This window comes from Condylura cristata, unplaced genomic scaffold (genome assembly GCF_000260355.1).
Source record: "Condylura cristata isolate star-nosed mole 26May11 unplaced genomic scaffold, ConCri1.0 scaffold00007, whole genome shotgun sequence".
NCBI classification, from domain to species: domain Eukaryota; kingdom Metazoa; phylum Chordata; class Mammalia; order Eulipotyphla; family Talpidae; genus Condylura; species Condylura cristata.
The window spans coordinates 23,697,480-23,721,429 of NW_004567108.1; the positions used below are offsets into that span (position 1 = coordinate 23,697,480).

The 23,950-nt window shown below is 36.6% G+C and overlaps 2 protein-coding genes across 4 annotated transcripts in view; one reads left to right on the forward strand and one right to left on the reverse strand.

Annotated features, from left to right (window-relative positions):
* ANKRD32 (ankyrin repeat domain 32) overlaps positions 1-5,483 on the reverse strand; it is a 63,154-nt gene extending 57,671 nt beyond the window's left edge. Inside the window, exon 1 of one of the 3 annotated variants that reach the window (XM_004678132.2) lies at positions 5,381-5,483. The gene's annotated coding sequence lies outside the window, so the exon portion shown is untranslated. The remainder of the gene's footprint in view (positions 1-5,380) is intronic. The other 2 variants (XM_012721981.1, XM_012721982.1) reach the window with 2 other exon arrangements.
* A 95-nt stretch (positions 5,484-5,578) lies between these two features.
* LOC101633696 (uncharacterized protein KIAA0825-like) overlaps positions 5,579-23,950 on the forward strand; it is a 56,310-nt gene continuing 37,938 nt past the window's right edge. Inside the window, exons 1-2 of the mRNA XM_004678133.2 lie at positions 5,579-5,636; positions 17,874-18,016. The gene's annotated coding sequence lies outside the window, so the exon portion shown is untranslated. The remainder of the gene's footprint in view (positions 5,637-17,873; positions 18,017-23,950) is intronic.

The window sequence follows — 23,950 nt, forward strand, 5'->3', positions numbered from 1 at the left end:
TACCAGTTAACACATGGGGCAGCAGACTGACTTGAATGTTTGTTGTATGTATATGGGAGAAAATACACATACAATTAATTTTACAGGTTACATAGTACTGTATTTTAATTTTTATGCAAAATTACAGAATTTTTCTATGCCACCTTCACGGTGTTAAGGACACATGATGAAAGTGAATGGTTTCTTGGACACACTTAAAACATATCAGAGGAAGCTAATTAAGGAAAATACTGGGAAAATACCAGAAGCTACATGATTATTTGCACATGCATTACTGCAGGTCAGTGGCCAAAAATTCAGTGATTTTAGTGGAGTCTTGAGAAAGAGGGCAGAGGTGAAAACCTAGCAGTGGCTACAACAGGAGGCTGTACCAAACCTAGGGAATAATTGGCAGTGGAGGTTCTGGATTTAGAGGCTACAGGTCTCTAGAACTATTACATAGAGGCACAGCCCCATGCTGCAGGTGACAGTCAGATCCTGAACCCATGGGAATTTTCACTGCTTGGAGTAGTAGAGGGAAGTCCTTCCTCCCACCTTGAGGCAATGCAAGGAAGCAAGTTCCAGTGGCCAATTCTGCAAATTACCCCCAGCTGCCAAAACTGCCCTGTTTATTACCTTCAGCTCCTGGCCTCCTACAGCTGGGCTCTGCTCACTATGAGAAAAACTGGCTGCTCCTTGACTTATCTGGGGCTGCTAGATGATAGCTAGGGACCTCAAAGCACATGACCTTTCACTACTAAACTCTCCTGGGCTCCTCACACACCAAAGAGTAGCAAACAGTGCCTGGAAGAAGTTTAGCAACACATCTCATACCTAAGACTGCTGGTAACTTGCCTGGCAGTTCAAAAGACAACAGCTCACCCTCCACAGGGTCTCAGGTTTTCCCCTCAGCTTAAAGCTTTCCCCTCAGGTTTCTCAACCTAAAGCAGATCAGAAAGTAATGCCTCCCTGCTTCACTAGAAGGATGCCAAATGTTGAGCAGACCTGGAGTTGATACGCTAGGTACTGCTGGCTATTAATCTGGTGGTCTTGAAAAGTCATCTCTCCACTGCTTTCCAGAATCCCCCATTTCCCTGAGCTCCTAGTACACCACATTGGGCACCGGCCTCATACCATTAGGCACTCTGACTGCTACAATGATGCTGAGCTGATGGCATCTGGGTTACTGGCTGTCAACCTAATGGCCCCAACAATCAATAGTCCTGTTTGGATTTAGTTAGCCTTTGAATAGCATAATTACTACAAATCTGAAACTTCTTGCAACACTTAACTGTGGCCCAAGCCCATAAACCCTACTCATTCTGCAAAATGGCTCAAGGAAAAGACTGCTGGAAAAAGCTGTGGCAATCAGAGCTAACTAGCAATAAAAGGGTGAAGTAGGCTTGAGGTACCTGGGAGAAACACTTCTGCTGGTCTGCCATGACTGACCTAGATAGACCAGGCAGTGACCGCAAAACCATCCTTCATCTCAAGCAGTTGAAGTACTGAGGAAGACTTTTTGTCTTGGCAATTTATTGCAAGCACCTCTATACCCCGCACAACCCACTCACACTTTGTTGGCTGCGTTCTTGGGTCACCACTATGCACCAGCTCTTGAACTCTAGTCCTCCTGATTCTCAATGAGGTGTGAACCATTACAACAACAGAAATGGATCATATCCAAGACCAACTATAGCCTCTAATTCTAAAGCAAGAGAGTTACAGCAGGACTGAGAAGGAAAGCAGCCTAGATTAATCCACAGAAACTACAACAGATTATCAAACAAAATGAGGAAGCAGAGGAACTTAGAAGGTATTCACCTCTTTTAAACTATACTTGCAAAAAATTTAAAGGGTTTATTATGAAAGAAAATCCCATATATAAGCAATAACACTCCGAAAACAGAAAATGGGGGAGTGGGGAATGGGATCAAAAACGGGGGGGGGGGGAGGGGAAGGCAGAGACGAATAAAAATGGCAATTGGGATAAGGAGCTTCAAATTAACTTGCTTTCAATATAAGATAAATTAGAAATACGGAACCCAGTATATAAACCACATGGTAGCCTCAGAACAAAAATACCTAGGAGAAACAAGATAAAGTAAAATCCAAACACTAGATAAAAGCCAGCCTTCAAAATACAAGGGAAGATAACTAGAGAAGAACAGAGACAAACAGCAAAAAGACCCAGAAAACAAGTAACAAAGTCACAATAAATACTTATATATCAATAATTACCCTGTCAGTGGTCTAAATGCAAAAGTCAAAGTGACTGGTTGGATTAGAAATCAAAACCCACCTTTCTGAATTTTGGATCCCAAATCTATCTGAGATCCAAAGACAAGGCTCAAAAGAAAAGGCTGGAAAAAAAAAATCCTGTGGTATCCAATAAAATACGAGGTAAAATAGGTAAACTACTAGGTAAAACAAACTTCCAGCTTAAAAAAAAGGTGACAAGGGACAAAGATGGACATTATATAAGTGATCAAGGGATTGTTTGTCACACTCATCAATATATATTTACCAAAGGAGCAGCAACATACAGAGAACAATTATAAACAAATCTAACAACAGATGTTGACAGCAACATCACTTACATAACTGGACAGATCAATGAGAAGACACAATGTTTATTAAGAAAACAAAGGTCTTAAATGAGGCACTATTTAGTAATTCTGTATCCTGGTGACTAGGAGCCAATACAAGCCTGCCCTCAGCAATTTAAAAAAAAAAAAATTGGTTTCTGCTTATCCTTCAAGTGTGTGTGAGTGTAAATTAGTTCTTGCTGTCTGTATCCAGTAATGAGATTTTTAATGACAAAATAGGAAAGGAATAATCATAATCAGTCTCTTTGGTGATAAATTTAGGAGTAGAGCGAGCAATTGCAAAAATAGCAGTAGAGTGTCTTTGATGAGGAAGAAATGAGAGATTAAAAGAATTTTGGAGATTTCTAAAGTATCCAGTATTGTACAAGCAATGATGGACTGGATAAAGAAGCTGTAAAATGAAGGGGTCCTTAGGCAAGGACAAATGGAGGGGATGTTCAGGGAAATGAGAATGGATGGACAGAAGATGTTTATTAAACCATGGGGGATGAAGTCAAATCTGCTGTAGTCATCTCAGAATTTTTATGACTTATTTAGTAGGAGCATTAAGAATTTTATAGGAACATGTAAGTTAGTTTACTTAGACAATGTAAGTGTTGTTACTCTTCATGTACAGATGAGGATACTAGGGAATCTGAGAGATTAAGAAACTAATCATGTATATACCAACTAGTAAATGTGAACTCAAGATTCAAAGATTTAAATCTATTTCTACAAAAACTACCCATCTTTTCTACATTTTGACTTACATTTCAGAATCGAGTCTAATACCTTTAAACATATTGCAATTTTACAAAGAAATCTATTTACAACTAGTATAAAGAGAAAATTACATTGCATGATACGGAATCTACTTTTGAGAGTGGAGAGTCAAATATCACTGAAAATGAACATAACTAGAAACTAATGTCCACAATTCAAAACATTTCTAGAAACAATCTATAGTGTCATTTTTCTTTCATTAGTTTCCAGTTTCCTCTGAAAATGAACTGATACTGATTACTAGACTAATTCATATGGACATTTTTATTAAAAGTAAATTATTATGTTAAAAGAATTATTGATGTAAGAACTAAGTGAACTTCAGTTTCAAGAATATTTTATTTTAAGCAATAACATAGTCTTAGAGAGTAAGAAACAGAAAACAGTAGAGTACAGTACATTTTTAAGAACAAAATTTCAAGATACTCCATTTAAGATACATTTTTAAGGAAAAGTGTTCTACACTTAAGATTTTATTATTCAGAGCAAATATGGAATTGCAGTTTTATTTAAAAATATTTTATTTAAATAGAGAAAAAACAATTTTAGAATAAATTAATCAGGATATACTGTTTAATAATGCTATAGTACTGGCTTTTTAATTCATTAATTTTGGACACTGAAGGGAACAGTGGCTAGCTCTTATGAAATTTTGAGAGTTTTGAATTTTGATTATAAAAAAGGAATCATTTTGACCATCTTTTCAAAGAATGAACATGAGTTATGCCTTCTGCTTTAAAAATGCAAATCTGCTTTAGATACACAAAAATATATGAAATCATATAGATAATACAAGAGAAAATCTGAATTTTGCAAAACACATCTAAAAGGGGCTTGCATTACTGAAGTCTAAATTATCTTTATAATAAAAATTAACACACTCACATAATTGAAAATCACAGGTCATTTAAATTAATACTGAGTTAACTTGGACTTTCTCAAACTAACCCCCTTACAAAAATCCACTCTAAGTTATCAATTTATGGACCAAACACCAGCAATACAGGTTAGTGGAACTGACAAATGGGAACATCTTGCACATCAGTAGTGAACACTTACAAGAATTCATGCACAATGTAATAATCTAAAAAGTTCACAAGGTGCAGTGTCTGTCACAAATAACGCCTACTGTAAATTGCTGAACATTCCATTCTAGGTGTTTCACCGGAAAAAATTTCCTATTTATTCATTTTTGGTCTTTGAATATAGACTACTTCGTCAAAAACCAACCAAAAAAATCCACCACATTTTGGCACTTTCAAAATCAGGCAGTCAAATTTCTAGGCTGTTCAAATCCTAGTATGAAGTAGCCAAAGGAGGTCAATTTTGTGTGTGTCCATCATTAATTAATTGGTCTTGGAAGTGGAAGAAAACATCAGCATTACCTCTCAAGACAGCTAAAATAGCATAATTCCCAGAAAACGAAACCCTCCCTTTTAGGGGCGGTGTGTAGGGTGTTTGTTGTGCGTGTGTGTGTTAGGGGCGGTGTGTAGGGTGTGCCTGTGTATTTAAAGGCCTACAGAAGTCGCAAGGATATGATCGTTACCACTTGGATATGCTTAAAAATTCTACTGTGGAGAAAGGAACGGCCTGGGGAAATCCCAGCCACCTGCACTGACGCTAAGTTATGGGAATCAGCCAAAAACCTGGGATTCAAGGAGAAGGTGCCCCAGCTGGTTCTATGGAAACGAGACGCGGGGGGCCTAGTCCCTTCCTGGCAGGGGACCGAGTCGCCGAGCTGCGCAAACAGGAGGCGGGGAAGAGGCTCAGCCTGCACTGCAGAGAGACGCTCAGCCGCCGCCACCGTCGAGGCTCGGGGGAAGCAAGGCGGGGTCTGCGGCCTCAGCACGAAAGCCCCGAACTAGGGTGTGGGAACTACCAGCGGCAGCGAAAAGCGCCAGAGGCACCGCCGCGGCTCACCACAGCCCTTTCCCAGTCTCACAACCGGGAACGGCAGAAACTTCAGGGCACGGAGGAAACTCGTCCCCACAGAGCCAGGGGTACACTGTGTCTTCCGAGCTGAGGCTCTTTACCTTCCCGCTGGAGTGTCTGGCTGCTTCCTTCTGGTGGCGGTGATGACAGGCAAGACGACCGCCGCTGCAGCCCCGCAGCTTCACTAATCCGGGCTCTGGGAAATAATTTCCCGCCGCGCGCTCGGCGGCCCCGGAAGCTATTGTACCATTTCCGGGTGGTTGTCAGTGACGCTCTTGATCCGTCGTCAGGCTGGTCTGAGCCGACGCGGGGCTTGGTTCTGGCTGGAAGGCCTGCAGCGCCGGTCGTGGGAGATTGGTGAGTGCTTTTTTTCTGGATTATCTGCTGGCCTTAATATTTCCGGCTGGCCGGGTTCGGTGCAGCATCTTGAGTGCACTCAGAAGTGAGCAAGACTGGATGTCATGAGGAGTTCTCTTCCAGTCCCGCGGCGCTTCATCTTCTGTTCTTCAGGAGGAGGGCCTGGCACTCTCAGTAGCTGTGTTTAACTTGGAACTTGAATTCGGGTCCCTAAGAGTCCCTGTGAGCAGCCGAAGTCACCGTGCGCTACTCGGTTTAGTACTAGCCTCTCCACCAGTGATTAAGGAGTCCACTAACTCTCCCGTTTGCAGGGGTTGGTGACCCAGGATTCCCCATAGCTACTTTACCATCTTTTCCTAAAGTACTGTTTCCATTGGCGGCTGGTGCAGTGCCTGGGAGGTTGGCGGTCTGCTTAAGTGGTCACCTTTTACAAACATTGAAAGTGGGATGAGAACAATATTCCTGATTTACAATTAAATCAGAGTTCTCGCTGCTATTTGAATTGAGTGAAAGTGGTCTTTGTTTTCTGGTTGCTGTGAGCTAATAAGAGAGGTGAACAAGTTTATAATATCGTATGTGGGGTGTAGAAACATCATTTATCTTTTGGAAACCAGAATTAGGAAGTGGGTGTACTTTCGGAAAGGAATGCTTCTGATTGCTTCAGAATGAAAGCTTCTGGAAAATTTTGATAGAGTTCTGAGGTTGCCAGAATAGTTTTTAAAAAGAAATGGTTTCGACCAGAGATAATGTGAGTAAAGTTGTTCATTCAGTTGAAGATGATATAGTGAATCTTGGTGACTTCAGTCTTGAGTAATGCAGTTTCTTCAGGTAAGTAATTTTTCACTCTCCATTTTATGTTTAAATAGACACCTTTTTTTTTTCTGACAAAAGACAGCTGCTTGATTTTTTTTTTTTTTTCAAGACAACCAGTTCCAAAAAGTTCTAGGGATAAATCTGCCATAAAGAAAAAAAAAATGTTCATTTTAAGGCCCGGATGCATCCATATTTAGACAGCTCATTGATCTTCTAATCTTCTTGTTGATTAATAATTCAACAAACATTTAAATGTCTTCATTTGGTTCCAATTTTGCCATTTTTACTGAATCTATTTTTTTTATCTCATCAATTGAGAACATTGTAAATGATTTAAGGGAGGTTACCTGTTTCTGTATAATAACTAGTTTTCAGACAGGCTATGACTTTTTTTCATTGTTTTTGACTTGCACTATTTCTTTTCACAGTGATATAGCCAACCACTGGTACTACAAATAGCTACTGTCTGTCTGACACTTGACTATCATTATTTCACTTATTTATTTTACACAACAGTTCAATAAGAAAAATCACTATCCCCACTGTCCAAACATTTTCTACTGGGACATTGTGTCTGAGACTCAAAAATGTTCTCACAAACTATAGAATTAATGGCACAATTGTCACTTGAGATAGTCTATTTGATTCTAAACTTTGACTCCTTTTTATCTGTGCTCTACCCAGAAAAAATTGTAACAATATCTTTTCATTCCCAACTAAAATTGGATAGATTGTATAAAGTCTCATTCAAAAGTTCAATAAATAGCAAAACTAGAGTAAAAAGAGATTGAAGAAATGTGTTAAGGAATTAATTCCATGTTAAGATTAAAGTTGTCATGTATTAGGTATTTAAGGACATCATCAAGGTAATTTTGACATATGAATAACTGGTCCTTGGCCAGTTATATCATCTTAATTCAAACAAATGCAACCAATCTGAAAACCATTGTTAAATTAGTGACTCTTAAGTCCAGAGTATCAGCTATCTGCTTTCTACACAGACACCCCCATCCCGGACAGATATACATACAGTGTGTGGGGTGGGTGTGTATGTGTGTTTAGAGAGAAAGAAAATATCTGTTTTATTCACTATCTCACACCCAACATCCAGTACAGCAAGATGGCATATAGTAGGGGCTCAATAAAAAAATTCATTTGAATGAAGAATTTTAATTCTTCATTCAAAAAGTTATTTATCCATAGAGAAGTATTTGTTTCTACTTTTTAATGACAGGATTTTTCAAAAAAAAATTCTTGCTGTTTGCAACAACCGTATGGAACGGGAGGGTATTATGCTAAGTAAAATAAATCCTAAGGAAAAAAAACATACACTGGATGATTTCACTCCTATGTGGAATGTAGAGAAACAAAACAAAGGAACCATCAATATGAGACCAAAATAAACCCTAGAAATATGATTGCAGAATCAAGCTACTAGAGGGGGAGGAAGGGTGAGGATGAGAACAAAGTGGGGCAGGTACCCAGTGGTCTATGGTAAAGGGCTTTGGGTGTTTTGGTGGTGGGTATGGTATGCTGACACAATCTGAGGAGGTGTCAACCTATTCCCTGAATCATGCACAGTGTTGTAAACCAGTATTACCTCAATAAAAATAAATAAAAAGAGAACGTATAAATAGGCCATGCTTATTTATTGATATATATGTTGACCTGAAATGTAATATCCACTCTACACATCATAAAAGGCACATCATAAAACAGACAGAAGATAAAGAATGCCAAAATGTGGATAGCAGAGGGGTCATGCTGTAAATGTTAGAACTTTGCAGTACAGTAAGCCCTCGTGTAATGGCCTTGGAATTTAAGCAAAACTTGTATAAATTGAATAAGTTGTCCCATGTAAGGTAGGGCATGGTTCTTTTTCTCTTCAGCCTTATAGTTAAATGATGTCAAATAAAACATCATTATTGGAGGGGCTGCTGTCAGCCATGATTTGTGTATATTACCAGAATAGGGTGGAGGGTAGTGTTGGCATTTGTTTTGTTAAGGAAATAATGCTCACTTTTAACAGAAATAAATAAATATGTAAAAAAGTAAAAGAAATGAAAAATTATCCAAGTCCCAGATCAGCACCTACTCAATATCTGACTATTGACTCCCAGGCCCAGCCAGGTTCCTTCCTGGCTATCAAGTTCCCCTCTCCATCCTTCAGAACAAACACAATGTTCTGATGGCTGTCACTGTGACTCAGAAGTGCCCAGAGATGGCAGGGAGCTCTACGGGGCTTTCTGTTCACTTTCTACCCCCACCCCACCACCTGGAAGAGACATGAACTCACATAGGAACTCACCTACATGCAGGTTGTTCCAATGGGGTGGACGCTGGCAGCAACTATTGAGCTGCAATCATGGGGGTTCTCTTGAACTGTGAGGTCCCATTATTTACTTTCTCCTCTGTGGCTCCTGCTCCTTCCTGATGTCTGTGACCCTATGCAACAGCCTTTTTCTTTCTGAGTTTCAGTTTCCCAATCCAGAAATCACAAGTTCGACTGGTTAGGGTCTCTTGGGTTCTGTACTCTCCAGAGTAGCTCCAGGTAGCCCCAGGAAGTCATCAGACTTGGATCTGCCTCCCCTTCTTGGGTCTGGCTCCTCCAGCATTGCCTCTTTTTTCTCAACAGCCACAATGCATTCCTGCAGATTAACAAAACAAAACAAAGCCCTCCCCGGTGTTTGACTACTATTGCCTTAATTTCAGGCTGCTCAACATCTTGCTGGATCCCCTCCCTCAACCATATGCATTCCACTTGAGGCCTGGAAACAGCCAGGGGTTTGGTCTTTGAAAGTGATGCGTCAGCAGATTGCTCACTCACCTTATCAGAAGACTCTGGTTAAGGAAAGTTTTTCAGTGATCAACTCAAAGACTGCAATTGGGCAGGAGGTAAAGGCAAAAGTCAGTATAATTATGTTTAAAATCCTTAGAAAGTAGGAAGAAAATACTATCTTCCAGCCTCACCTTTTGATATGTTACTGGAGATTATTTTTTGAAACAGTGTACCACATATTTCCTATAAACTTTGTTAAAATTCAAGTAGATAAGGTGAAGTAGCTCAGCAGCTCAAGGAAAATAACCTATATCGCGAGTATAATGTCTGTTTATATATTCATACATACACACACATATATACGAACATACATATATAAAAAACTAAATTATTTCGGTGATCCTTTATTGAAGATAGTTATCTCAGACAAAATTGTTGTTTTGATTAATTAGGTAGGGTGGTATAATTAAAAAACTTAGTTCAAAGAAGACCTGAATGTGAGTTCATACTTGGGAACTTACATATATGATCTTGAAGCAGTTACTTAAATCCTTTGATTTCCCAATTCCTTTTACCTCGAACTGGTATTTAACTCTATGAATCTATTAGGATTGAGTGTAATAATGTGTGAATGTATATGAAGACATCAGAAAATTTTGTTAGAAATCTGCTTAGTTGTTGCTGCTATTGTTTACTAAAGTCTTATGGCTTTAGAATAAGATTGGGGCCTCCAACTGTTAAGTCAGACAGAGTTCAATACCCAGCTCTCTCACTATCAGTGTGATGCTGGGAAAGTTACTTTTCCACTCTTTCCTTATTTATAAAGTGAGAAAACTGGGTGGTTATGAAGATTAAATGAAATACTAATACATAGAGTTTAATGTAATGGCTAGATTTGTAAACACTGTTCTTTCAAATTCCCAGAGAAAGAGATGGTAAACAGGAGATGGGTAAATAAAAGGTCCATTGGGGGAACTGCCTTTGAAGGATTAAAGAGAGTGAGCAAGAGAAGAAGAGAATCACCCTTAGGCACCAGGGCTGCTCTGACCCCCTCTGCAGAAGCAGGAGGAAGGGCCCATGAGGTCTCCAACACAACACTGTTCTAAAAAAACTTCACCAGGCTGATGGAAAAAATCTGTGGCTGATGGAAAAAATCTGTGAGCAAAAGTTGTCTCTTAGAGGAATTCCATGTGACCGCAGTATTCAGAATAATCTTAGCTATTAGTAAAAATAATTGACAGGTGTCACATGCTATAACTTACAAGTATATTTAAATTTCAGCTATTGAGTTTTCATGCCTGTCCCACCGTCCCCTGAGAAAAGTACAATCCCTACTGCCAGACATTGACATTAACATTTAAGACATATGTTCTTAGACTAACAACTTCTTATATTTTATAATACAGTTTTGTTAGCCAGAGAACGGTTAAGGAATAAGAAGATCTGTTCCAAATAACAGTTTAAAAATGCAAACATTAGCTAAGCAATTGGTTTTTAACATTGGGTGGCTAAACAAACTGCTGTCTAAATTTGGTAGCCCATAAATGTAACAATTTTAACAGATGAGTAATTAGAATATCCATAGTTTGAATATTATCCTAAACTGGAGTGTCCATTTCTTTCCCATCCAACGATAACTCTGTGGTTAAAAAAATCGCGATATTATGGTTTTGTAGGTCTCCACAACTATTGCCTCCCTCCACATTGTCATTTTTAATATGCAGTGGTAGAACTAATCAGTTGAGTATTAATTTACATTTTTATTTTAGATATGTGTAGCCTCAGAATTTGGATATAAAACATGTTTGTTACCGTGAATCACACTTGAATTTATAAACAGATTTAGACTAACTTCCTGTATTTCCAGAATGAAAGCTCCATTTTGCTAGTGCAGAAATTGTTCTCATATAGTGTCCTTTTGGTGAAGGCCTTATTCCAATGTGGAATTTATATCTGTTGTTAAATTAATCACTTTTAGGGTGTGGTTGGGTCTATTTGTTAAGAGACTTGTGATTCTCTATAGTCACCCTCAACCTCCACAAATCTACCTCTGGTCAGAACTTACCGATATTTTCTATAGCAGTCTGTATCTCAGGATTTCCTGATTTTTTCATTATATAGCTGATTTTAAAACTATGTTAAGTATTTCTACTCCCACTTTCTGGTCTTATGAAGCCTCCACCCCACATTTTCTAATCTTATCCTCCATTATTAAGAATCTAAATTTAAGACTTATTTGTATATCTAACCTCCAGAAACAGGCATATTGTTTGTTCTTCTTAGGGCATATAATTACTCTATTTCTGTTGGTTAATATAATTGTCCTTCTCCCCCACATTTGTTAAGATTTACTGCAAATAGAACTCTTCCCTAGCCATGGCCACTGAATGTCAAGGATGTTGTGCAAATGCTGTTGGTTCTAGAAGTCAGTATCCATACCACTTCAGCAAACTTAATTGCCACACTCTCTTTGGAGAATACAACTAATTTAAGTTAGTCTGGAGTTCATCTACTTTAAACTCACAAAACTTTAAATGTAAGTTTTGTGTATAATCACATGATGATATTTTATACATTTATTAAACCCCACACTGTCTGGGTAAATTAAATCCTGACTTATCTGGGAAAATTAAATGACCTCTCTAGTCTTTCTTTGCTCATATAAGATTAGGAAGTTTGTCAAAGTCTTTTGTCTTGAAAGGGAGCAAAGATCAGAAGCAGAAAATGCCGGTAAGGTTGTAGAGGAAAAAAGAAACTGATGTTGGTGGGAGTGTATGGAAATAGTATGGTGGGCTCTCAAAACTATAAAAGTAGATGTACATTCCATTCAGCAAGCCCACTCTTATTATCATTCTAGAGAATATCAAAGCACTAAATCTTAGGAATGTGTGCACTCTATATTCACTCATCATTATTTACAACAACTAAGCTTTGGAAACTAAACTGCCCAATAACAGATGAGTAATTTAGAAAATGTGGTATATATACAATGGAATATTACTCAGCTTTTTGTAAATATATATGAACATATTTATGTGTGTACCACTCTGAATTCTCTCCCAGTTAAATCTCTAAATAATAGAGGACAGACTTCACCATACTAGCACTCAAAAAATCCATCAGGGCAACTAAGGAACAAAACTACCTGTAAACATTTTTGAAGGCAAGTTATGAATTTGAATTGAAAACAGCAGACTGATTTGGTATTACTGCTATTTTCTGAGTTAAATTTGGTGCAGTTTTTGTAGTCTCTTTAATGTCCGACTTAATAGGAGAGAGCTGAGTTCTCAGATCAGCCTACACTTTCAATATATTGTAATATGTTATTTTGGTTGAAGTGAAAAATCTAACTTTACATAAACATTTATTCAAAAAATAAGATATTTTATTAAACTGTTAAAATAATTGTTAATATTTTTCTTTTACTCTATACCAAAATTTAACAAGCAGTAGTCTCTTAAAGTTTATTTGTAATTTTCACTCTGAAATCATCAATCTTTTTAAAATTGGTTTTTATTTAATTATGCATACAAGAACTCTCGGGTGTAGACCAGAGGTGCAAAAGGGGCCGGGGGAGGAAGGATTCACCAGAGACAGAGTGGGGAGCAGAACAGGCAGATTGACTGAGATACACTGCTGAGGGGAGCAGCAGGGGAGACAGCAGAGGTCTACCCATGTGGGTCAGCTCCCTGGCTGGGACAAGCCTCTTGGCAGGTGATAGCTTGATAGCACTTAGACTTTAACCCCCTGTACCCCCAGAGAGACCTTGAAATCATCAATCTTTCTGTATTTTGTTACTTAGAAATATTGTAGTCTATATTATCTTGCACTTTGAATCAATATTTCACATACAATTTTCTTACATAACGTAAAACATTTAATTCATTTAGTTATGCCGAACTTTCATATCTAATACTTTTTTAACATTAAAAAAATCCATTTATTACGATCACCAATAGTCTCACCAGGTAAATCTGAAAATATTGGGAAATTATCCATGCAACAATATGTGTATTTTCCCAAATGACTACCAGGATAGGGATAATTCCCCAGGGCTGCCTGCTCCTGAATCCCTGGAACATGAGAACATGTTATATGGCAATAAGGTATTAATTCTATAACAAACTAACTAGCAAATCAGTTTACTTTAAAATTATGAGATTATTCAAATCCAATATGATTATAGTGGTTCGTGAAATTGGAAAAGGCAGAGAAGAATTCAGATTGATGTGATGGGAAGGAGACTCAACTCATGTTCCTAACTAGAAAATGGGAAGTAGACCATCAGCCAAGGAGATAGTCTCTAGAAATGAGAAAAGGTAAAGAAATGAGCGAGTCTCCAAAGAGCTAAAAAGGACTGCAGCCTTGCTGATGATATGTCTTACCCTAGTGAGATCCATTTCAGACTTCTAATATAGAGAACTGTAGGTGATATATATGTTGGAGCAACTGAGACCAATTAAATCTATGTAGCCTGACAAGGTCCTTTATTTATTTATTTTTTAAAAAAAGGATTTATTTATTTATTTATTCATACAGAACTGGGTGCAGGCCAGAGGTGCAGGGGCAGTGAGAGGATTCACCAGAGACAGAGTGGGGAGCAGAATAGGCAGGTGGATGAAGTACACTTCTAAGGGGAGCAGTGTGTGGGTCAGGAGAGGTCTGCTGCACTATGCGGGTCACCTCTGGGGTAGGTGGAGATCGAACTCATGCTGAAGTGGCTTTGTGGCTTTCTTAGTGTTGTACTTTAACCTGCTGTGCCACCAAGGAGGGCCCCAGACAATGTTTTCTTACAAAAATAGTTTTGAACTTTTTAAACCCCCCAAAAAATACTATACCTTTGTATCATACTTTGCAATCTCTTTTTTAACCTTTCATCGTACTTTTTCTATGTCAGCAAATCGGCTGGGTACTGGGATGCAAAAGTAGACACTGTCCCTGTCTTCAGGAGGTTATGTTCTGATGGTTGAGAGAGATACAACCGAATCAAAAATTGCAGTGTGACAAGTGCCATAAATGATCTACTGAGATTGTGTCAGTAGTACCAAGTACACTGAAGAAGGAAAGATATCTCTTATGTTTTCAGAGTAGTGGGAAAAATCACGCAGTTATTATAAAATGTAAAATGAAGGGGAGTTTTGATTTCTCAACATCCTTCACAACACATTACTATCTTTCTGTGAGTGTAGTCATTTTAGTGAGTTATAAAGTAGTCTCTCCTGTGGTCTCAGTTTGCATAATTATATTTTGTACTTATTGAACATTTGTATATCATCTTTGGTGAAATGTTTATTTTTACTCAAATACTTTACCATTTTTTAAATTGAATTATTTTACATTTCATTGTTGAGTTGCAATAGTTCTTTATAGTTTCTAGGATACCATCCTCTTATCAGGTACTTGATTTCCGAATATTTTCTCCCATACTTTTGTTGTTTTTTCCATTTTGTTGATAGTGTCCTTTAAAACACAATGGTTTTTTTGTTGTTTTTATGAAGCCCAATTTATGTTTTTTACTTTATTATTTTATCAAAGAAACCATTCCCTAATCTAAGATCTAGAAGATTTACACCTATGATTCCTTTTTTATATTTTATATATCTTAGCACTTATATTTAGGTGTTTGATCAATTCTGAATAAATTTCTTTTATCATTTGATGAAAGAGTCTGGTTTCCCTCTTTTGCACATTGGTTTCCAGTTTTCTCAGACTAATTTTTCCTCTTTGAATTTTCTTGAAACCCTCATCAAAAATCAATTCAATACTGTATGGATTTATTTCTGGATTCTCTATTCTATTCCATTGATTGCTTATGCCTATTTTATGCCCATTTTACCACACAGTCTTGATTGTTATAGCTCTGTAATAAATCTTTACAGAAGGGAAATTTGAGATCTCTTACTTTGTTCTTTTCTTTCAAGATTGTTCAGGCTATTTTGGTCTCTTGCATTTCCGTATGAATTTTAAGATCAGTTTGTTAATTTCTGCATAATTGGCAGCTGAGATTTTTTTGTTTTATTTTGTTTTGTATTTAAATAATACTATATTTTCTGAGTTGTTTTTTTTTTAATTTTAGTTATTTATGCATACAGAATTGGGGTACAGGCCAGAGGTGCAGGGGTGGTGAGAGGATTCATCAGAAACAGTGGGGAGCAGAGCAGGCATATTGCCAAGTACACTGCTGAGGGGAGCAGTAGGTGAGACAGGAGAGGACTGCTGAGCCCTATTGATCACCTCTGGGGCAGGGATCGAACCTGCACTGAAGCAGACACAGCTTGACTTAGCTTCCCAGTGCAGTGTTCCAACCTCTGTGCCGCCAGGGAGGGCCAGCAGCTGAGATTTTTAATAGGAATTGTTTTGCATCTGTAGATTTTTTTTTGAATTATTGCAATTTTAAAAATATTAAGTCTTCCAATCCATAATCATGAATTTTCCTTTTATTTAGGTCTAATTCATTTCTTTCACTGATTTTTGATAGTTTTCAATGGACAAGCCTTGCACATTTCTTTTAAAGTTTTTCCTAGATATTTTATTCTACTTGATGCTATTATAAATAGAATTACTTTTCTAATTTAATTTTCTAGTTTTCAATAACTAGTGTATAACAGTACAATTGATTTTTTTTTTTTAAGATTTATTTGTGCATACAGAACTGGCGTACAGGTGACAAAAGACTTCAACAGAGACAGAGTGGGAAGCAGAACAGGCAGATCGACAAAGTACACTGCTGAGGGGAGCAGCAGGAGGGTCAGGAGAGGTCTGCCACGCCACGTGGTCACTTCCGGGGCAGGAGGGAATTAAACTCATGCGGAAGTGGTTTCAGCTTCTTAGTACAGTGCTTTTACCCACTGCGCCACCAGGGAGGACCACAATTGATTTTTATTAATTATTCTAACCTGCTAACTGTTGAATGTATTAGATCCAATATTTGGGGTGTTTGTTTAGAATTCTCTTAACTTTTTATTTAGAAGATCATGCCATTTATAAGTAAAGGAAGATTGTTCTTCCAGTATGGGTACCTTTTTTTTGCTTTTCTTGCCAAATAATTCTGACTAGAACTTCCAAGATTGAATAGCAATAGTAAAAATGGGCATTTTTGTCATGTTCCTGTTCTTAAGGAGAAATATTTCAGTCTTTTACCATTAACTATGATATTGGCTGTGGGGTTTTTATATTCTCTATCAGGTTGATGAAGTTTTCTCCTATTCCCAGTTTACTGAATGTTTTTATCCTGAAAGGGTGGTGGACTTTGACACATTCTTTGCTGCATCTACTTAGATCATAATGTAGTTTTAGTCCTTTTTTCTATTAATAAGTTATTATGATAGTGATTCATTTTCCTATGATGACTTAACCTTTCCTTACTGGAATAGACCCCAGTTAATAATGGTGTTTCTATAATTCTTTTTATGTGCTGCAGGATTTAATTTGCTAAGATGTTGTTAAGTGCTTTTCTTTTATAGTTTCATTTTCTTGTGATTATTTGTCTTTTTGATACCAGAATAATATAAACATTAGAAAATGAGTTGGAAATTACTCCTTTTTTTCTGTTTTTTTTTTTTTTTGATGATGCTTTGTGAAGAATTGGTGTTATTCTTTAAATCTTTAGTAAAATTCTCTAGAGAAACCATCTGACCTTTCTTGTAAGACAAGATATAATATTAAGTATAAAGTATAGACCTTGGAATGAAGAAGTAAAATGCTAGTTGTCCACATAGTAAAATTAAAGAGTTTAACAGGTGTCCTGGATAAATATATCAATATACAAAAACTACAGAATACATTCACATGTAAACAAAAATGAAAATACTTTTGCAAAAACATATTATTTAGAGTAATATTCAAAATATAAAGTGCATAGGAATACATCAGCCATAACAAGAGATATATAAAATCCCCATGGGGAAAATAATAAAGCATTATTGTGTGACAATAAGACCAAAATAAGTGAAATAATATATAATACACATGGTTTAAAAAAATCACCATTTTACAGGTGCTGAATTTGATCCAAACAATCTCAATGAAATCTCTAAGTGTCTGTTTTAGTGGGGGAGGGGAGAATACTTGACAAAGATTCTCAAGCTATATAAAAATATAAAAGACCAAGAACCAACAATAACACCAGTTTATTCTGGTGCAGAAAAGGTAAATACACTGGCAGAAAGTGGACAGACTATTTGGGAACTTGTTAGAAATACAGACTCTCAATTCCAGGCTCAGGTCAATGGAATCAAAATCTGTTTTCACTGGATAGCCCAGAAGAATAAGGAAAAAAATGTTTTTAATAAACAGTTCTGGAACAAGTGGAAACTAAATGGCAGAATGTATTAAAAGATATTATTTTATAAAGGTATATCTTGCTCTATTTTATTTACTTTAGGAATAAATGATGACTGAAAATAAAGGAATGTTTTGAATATATATTTTCCTAGATACTTCTATTATGGTTGTCTTATCAATCTTCTTGTTAATAAGCTTTTCTTCAGAATCTCAGTTTCTTTCTGCATTTCCAGCACCATTTCTCAAGCCTCCATGACATAACTTCATGATAGTACTGTCACTACTAATGGAGATACCAAATGTTATGATTATGCCCTCCTCTCTCTGTGGCAAGGATAAAGCTTTGTCTAATTGTTTTCTAGGTATGTTTCATGTATTTTGGAAAATATTCTCTGACAATAGCAAAAGAAAGGGTCAACTCTTCTAGGACAGCTTGTGAGAAAATAATTATCCTACTTGGGATTAGAAGACCAGCTCATTCTTAGACTTCAAAAAACAAAATTAGGTAAGAAATGTTTGTCTTCATACTTTGAATAATTTGTACTCTGCCTACACCGTTTTCTTGAAAGCTTCTGTATTCTTTTCCTTTGGCTTCTCAGAGAAATACGGTTAGCATTTTCCTTTAGGAAGTTAGCATGCCAGCCAGCTGTCAGCCTTGTGATGTACCTGATCTCCCATGTCAGGGGAAGCACAATTCAATTTGAAACTAAGTCTTCAGCACAACAGTGCAGCAGGCATGGCAGCATCTTTCTTTATGTTCTATTCTTTGAAATTCTCCCTTCTATCTAAATAATATAGCTTTATTTTTAAATCCTTTGTGTAAGGTGAAACTCTACTAACTGATTTTACCTGTCTTTCATTAAAAATCAATGAAATGAATGAAATAATCTGTTTTTGCTACCCTCTCTCATTTCTAGAAAATAAAGTACCATTGCTTGTTTCACTTATGACTTATCTAAACATGCTGAAAGGCATAACAATCAGACTCTGAAAGAGGACTGTGACAAGCTCAGTCAAAAGGGAAAAGAGGAATAATTTATAAAAGGCGCCGCAGCTAATGATGCCAAACAGTTATTTTAAAATGCATCCATCTCACCTTTTAATGAATTAGATTTGTCAACAGCAAATGTTTTATGCACCACTCCTAATAAAAGTGGCACTCGAGGCTTGCAGGTGCTTTGAGGTTGCCTTCTTCAAAGCATTGGAGTATCTTCAAGTCAAAGATATTTTTAAAATAATATATATTAAAAAGTATATTTAAATAATATTAAGGTTGTGACACAAACACCAAATGACAAAATTCGGGAGTTTCAAAGCAGAGGCTGTCATTCCATCACTGTTTTACATAGTAACTTTCTGAAATCAGGAGTATAACAGGCTGATTTGGGAATTATGTGCTAATTTAACTTTAAATTTTCTTGGCGTTTGTTTGGTGTCAAAACCTTAATGCAACTTTTCAAATTGGTTTCTACATTTCCTTTGGTTTGGGGTCATTAAAAAATGCATATGATAAATCCAAGAGGCATAAATAGTGGAATTCCTTGCTCTGGTGTTGAGAGACAACTAATACCTGCCTTTTAAGTGGAAAAATTAGCTCAGGCATTTTGGTAAATTTTTGTTTTTCAGGAATTTGATTCAGACCAGTATAAACCCAAATAACGAGCATGTTAGTGTAGTTCTCATCATATTCCATTTTTTTTATACCTCTATTTGTGATCAATTTGTTGATTATCACCTTTATAGACATTAAAAATCAAAGTTCCCACAATGTCATTAAAATTACAAATGAAATCTTATAATTATTTCTATTTAAGCATCCTTATTTGGTGTATTGAGTGTACATGTGTCCTGCCTTAAAAACTTACACAAAGCAGTCCTTGATATGAAGCACTTCTATGCAAATTTTTTAAAATCTCTTTTTTAAAATAACATTTATTAAAGCAAGTACAATGTCAAGTAATATCTCATATGCTGTGTTTTGTATCAAAAATTAAAATTCTAGTACCTTACTAGACATTACACGTGCAATATACAAAATTCTCTGGCAGAGAAACAAAATATTCTCTTCAAGTATTCCTTGCCAAGCAATCTTCATGTAAATTCATTTAGATCAGTTTTAGATTTATGTATTTAATAGAGCTGGGTTGTGGATCTAACTTACATATTTAATACCCTTCAATCATCTGTTATATCTGTCAATTCTATAAGTAGCTTTCTAATAATATACAATAAATGCTTTTAATAGTTGTCTATAATACTCAGAGATAATATTTGTTGAATGCCTTTCATATGCCAGCAACTGTTCACAGTATTATCCATGGATTATCCCATATAATCCTCATAACAAACCTTTATTGATCTCACTATTAGAGATGTGGTAAAGGCACACAAGGTAGTTACACTGGTAGGTAATGGAATTGAGATTTAAATCCAAGCATTGTGACTCCTGACATCATACCCTTAAATCCTATCCTACTACTCAAAATATGGCTTTGGTCAGTGGTATCAGTGTTACTGCAGAATGTGTTGGGAGTGCAGGCTCAGGCTCAACCTCATACCTAGTCAGTCTGCACTTTAAGTAAGATTCACAGGTCATTGGTAAGTTAATGTTTGAGAAGCACAGCACTAAACTACTATACAGTCTTAACTTTATGTACAGAACTAAGTAATCTATTAGATTTCTATTTTTGTATCTGATGCAAAAATGAATTCTCACCTTTATGTTCTTTGGGATATCCCTATTATATATAAAGTACATTATATTGCGGTCTAATAACTAACCCTAACCGGGAATCCAAGGCAGACCTAAGTTAGCTTGAAATCAGTTATATAAAAGATAGGGAAAAAGTCCCAGATCATAAACAAGTTTTCTCTTTATAGCAGTACTAACTACTTCCACATCTGAAACTTTTTTCCCCACAATCACAGTACAGCACATTGCTGTTGAGGACAGATTCTGAAGACAGGCTGCGTGGGTTTGAATCTCAGCTCCTATTTCTAGCTGTGGGACCTTAGGAAAGTTATACAACTCTCTGTACTTCAGATTTATCATCTGGGAAATGAGGTTTAAAAGGATTTTTACTTCACAGGATTGTTGTGAAGGTGAAATGATTTCACATCCTTGTAAAGAATTTAGAGCAGGGTCTGATGTAAGATAAGTTAATAAATATTAGGTACTGGCCCTCCCTGGTGGCGCAGCGGGTTAAAGCACAGCACTGAGAATCTAAAGCCGCTTCCGCATGAGTTCAATTCCCGCCTGCCCCAGAGGTGACCACATGGCGTGACAGACCTCTCCTGACCCGCCCGCTGCTCCCCTCAGCAGTGTACTTCGTCGATCTGCCTCTTCTGTTCCCCACTCTGTCTCTGGTGAAGCCTCTCACCACCCCTGAGCCTCTGGCCTGTACCCCAGTTCTGTATGCACAAATAAATAAATCTTAAAAAAATAAATAAATAAATAAATAAATAAATATTAGGTACTGTAGCTGTTGCTGTTAGCTATGAGTCCTATCTTAGAAAAGATTTGTGTCTTGTACTTATGGGTATCAAACAGTAAAAAATTGACAAGTGTATTTGTTAGCAGAGCTTACCACATAAAGGAATATATTTACCATTAGGACACATATCACAAATTTCAGTTTTATACTTTCTGAAAATTCTCTCCCTAGGGAATTTCCTACCTGTGAGTTTTGCTAGATGTCACCTAATATAACTTGTCCAGTTAAGTCCAAAACAGTCACTTCAAAATCAAAATAAAATATCTTAAAATTATATTTTTTAAATATATATGCTTTTAAAGTGATAAAGGTAATTAGTATTGGAAGTCCATTTGGTCAATGACATGAAATTATGCAGAAAAGTCCAATAAAGAATGTTTGTTTAAAGGCTGAATGCCCAAGAAAACTTTTTGTTTTCTTCTGGGTGAACACAGTTCTGAAATGAATCATGGTTGGTGTGGTGTGCTGTTACTCACATAATAGCTATTCAAGAATACATCTAATGCATGAAGTGAAATCCATATTCCTGGAAAGTACCATTTTGAAAGTCAACATATGAAAGGCTCCAAGATAAAAATACTTGGTGAAAAAAATGCCCTGACAGAGTTTTGTTTGCTACTTAAGGACCCACAGTCAGGTCTGGGAAGAGGCCCCCACATATTTGAAATTTTAACCAAAAAAAAAAAACTTTTGTTAAATTCAGCTTATATTTAGCATGTTATTCTGATTCAGTTAGTTGTAGTATTGACAGAAACACTGTATTATAGGTAAATACATGAATTAAAAGAAAAATTTTATTATATACCTATTCATTTTCATAAAATTGTCCATGGTGATGCTGCTTTGTATTTTTTCTTCCACCCTCTGACTCTACTTACTTTCTCTTCTTGGGTCCCCTAACCAACCTTAATTTTCTATATTTTTTCTTTCTTACCCTTTCTCAAAGAACATCTCTTTTGGATCCAACAGTGACATTTTGTAATTTGTTTTACAAAATGATCAATTCACAAAGGTCTCTTTTTAATTTAAAAATCTAAGCCTAAATGCATATGCTGAACTCACTTTGGGGACTGTGGGCATCATTTAAAACAAAAAGCATGAGGAAAAAGAATAATGTAGAGTAGAACAGAAAAAAAATCACATGTTAAAGGTAGGTGATATTTCAGAAAGTTTTTGTTTATGATGTATGTAGACATGCATACGCATGAGATATGCATTTTCTAAGTTGGTAGGATATAGTTCAAACTTTTACTAATGCGTGAGTCTTGGTTTCCTGACTTTCTATGTGACATGCTTTCTCATATATCCTCCCCTATGTCTCCTCTATCTGTCTTCTGGACATTTCTATTTGTATAATTCATTCAAAATCATCATCCCTAAAATTGAAATTAGTTTTAAAAATCTTTACAACCATTCTGTCATTCAGATTTTAACTTCAGAATTTCCTTTGTAATAATTTATCCCTTGCTACATCAACCTTCCTTTAGACCCATCTTGCTACCAGACCACTTTCTTTGGGCCTTAGCCAGTGGAAAGCATACGGGCCTCCTTAGCAGTTGCCCACTCGTCATCAGACTTCATGAAGACTTATTCAACCGTGTACCCCATGATGGCTGTGGCTGCCTTCAGCAAAACCATGCAAGTCTTTGACCATAAATGTGCCCATCACTATATGATGTAAGTTTTCCTTAGCTATCACTGTAATAACTGTTCAATTCCTGCACTGATTTTTATTGCCCAGCAAGACACACCCTGGCTTTTACACCTTTACTGGTTGTGGAAGAAACTAGTTCCCACTAGCGTATCCATACATTTTCTACCTCTGAACATGATTTCATAATGCTTTACTTCTGCCTAGTTTACCCTCAACTGTAGTTTTCTCCTTACTCACTGACCCAGGGTATTATTCATACCCTGGAAAGTCATTTTGAAAGCTTTCTTTGTTTTTTTCTCTCTCTCACGGTCACATTCTCTTCCTGTTCTTTTCGTCACTATCCTTTTAATTGATATCCCTAACTCTATTCTCTTAGGCCACACCAAACAATCTTAACATTGTGTTTCTATCTTAGTAAGAAAACTTTCCATGACTCTCTGTTTTGGTATGGGATAAAGCCCAATCATTTTCCTCCTGGAAGGAAAAAACTCATACCATACCCATCTAGCAATAGCATATTTATAATATGATCTTTCACTGTTTTTAATCCATTAATGTTCTGTTCTAGCTCTCCCAAACAGTCCCACTCATGCTTTGGGATGTTCTTTCTCATCATCATAATTAACATGCACCCTGCCCCTGCAACCCTCCAGTAGCTTTGGTTCATGAATTTGGAGCAGGTAACTGTGACTGTGAATTTAGACATGAGAATCGCCAAGACAAGAATCTCTGAGATAGGTTGTGGAATTAACAGATGCACATCTCAAGTATTGTCTGATTTAGTCTTCTTATGTCCACCTTTAACTATTATTGGATCACTTCCACAATTGGAGAGCTCTTTCTTGAACCTAAATGTAAACCGAGATTAAATGATCTCATCTGTGGGGCCTCTGATGCTATGGCTGTGGGATTCTCACTGGTCCCACTTGTAGCAGCACCTTGGTCTTCACTTTCTAGAGTAGGACTTCCAGGTAGCTTGTTACTTATACCACTTAGTTAATACTACTGAATTGATTAATGACTTGAGATACTTTTTTTTTAATTCTCTTGTGTTAAAAGTCAGACTAGTTTATCATAAAAAGTTCAGAAAAAAACAGGCGATTGTAAAAAGTAAAAATTCCCTTTTCTGTTACTTTTTAGTTTTACCACACACATATTAACACTGCTGATAACTTCTTGAGTATTCTTCCTATTTGGAGGGATTTTTTAAGAAAGTACTATACTGTATCATTTATATATGTTTGTATACGTATATATATATACACATACACACAAATTTTAATGAAAATTT